The sequence below is a fragment of the Octopus bimaculoides genome, chromosome 26 (assembly GCF_001194135.2).
Source record: "Octopus bimaculoides isolate UCB-OBI-ISO-001 chromosome 26, ASM119413v2, whole genome shotgun sequence".
NCBI classification, from domain to species: domain Eukaryota; kingdom Metazoa; phylum Mollusca; class Cephalopoda; order Octopoda; family Octopodidae; genus Octopus; species Octopus bimaculoides.
The window spans coordinates 26,171,036-26,172,548 of NC_069006.1; positions in this window are offsets into that span (position 1 = coordinate 26,171,036).

Here is a 1,513-nt window from a genome sequence, read left to right on the forward strand (position 1 = left end):
AGCAATGAGCAGGTGTTGCACTCACAAATGCAACTCGTTAAACAAGGTTAATTAAACAGAAAAGACATAGCAAAACCAGCCACATTGATTCTATTTTATAATGGCTGATCTTAGTTCCATTCTCTTTCCTCCAGATTAAACAATATTTTTCTATATTCCATTCTTGATACAAGACCATAGTTATAATTCCTTATCAAATAGTCTTCCCCCACTCACCATTCTTTAACAGGGGTGCATTTGGGGGGGGGATATTCTCACATGTAATCTTTCAACACATCCAACCCATTTTGCCCTTTTTTTTTTCATTCTGAATATGGAATATTTTTTCAAACAATTCTCTTCTCCATCAACTCTTAAGATAGAATAAGACAAATCTTTTTTCTAAAATAATAATCACAAAATCCAAATTTTTAATCAGAGAAAGGACAAAAACTAAAAAAATAACCAAAACAAATGTAATAAAATAATGAAATTTTCAGGTAAATTATTCTTCTTGCTATTTTGTCTGTCCATCTGTATATATGTGAATAAATCTTTAACTCAAACACATTCCACAGTTCTTCATGTTTTTATTCCTTTTATCTTTTGCCTTTTTCCACCACTCATTCAGTTTGTGTTATAAGAGCAGGCATGTCTAGATGCAAGGAAGGCTTGCTTCCCAACCACATGGTTCTGGGTTCAGTCCCACTGTGTGGCATCTTGGACAAATATCTTCAAGTATATCTTTGCATTATATTGTAGAATACACATTTCATATATTATACATAATGTGTATAATAATATAATATGCATGTATATGTATATATACAATATGCATATAATATATACATCTGCAATGCAAATGATCATCACCATCATCGTCATTTAACGTCCGCTTTCCATGCTGGCATGGGTTGGACGGTTAGACTGAAGTCTGGAGAGCCAGGAGGGCTGCACCAGGCTCTAATCTGCTTTGGCCCTTCCTAACGTCAACCACTCTGCCAGTGTAGTGGTGCTTTTTATGTGCTACTGGTATGGGAACCAGTCAGGCGGACCAGGCATCGACGACGTTTGGATGGTGCTTTTTACATGCTACCGGCATGGGAGACAGTCTGGGGGTACTGGCATTGGCCATGTTCAACTGGTGCTTTTTACATGCCTTTTTATGGTTTCTAATACTAACTTCAGGAAACCTACCAGCCAACTGTTCACTTACCGACCTGGTGGACACATTAGTCAAATTGATTACATCCTTGCCAGGAAATGAGAAAGATGGCTATTTATAAATGCCAAAACCTTCCCAAGAGAAGAATGCACCCCACAACATAGATTAGTAGTGAGCAACTTCAGGATCAGGGCTAAATGGATGCCCAGAAGATGGTCAGCATGGAAAAGAAGGGTCTGGAAGCTTAAGAATCCTACAAATGGACAGATTTAAGACATGTTACTAGAAGCTTTTGACAAAATAGAGGGGCATATAGCATCACATGATGTGGAAGACAACTGAAGGTTTCTATGGGACAACCTGTTGAGG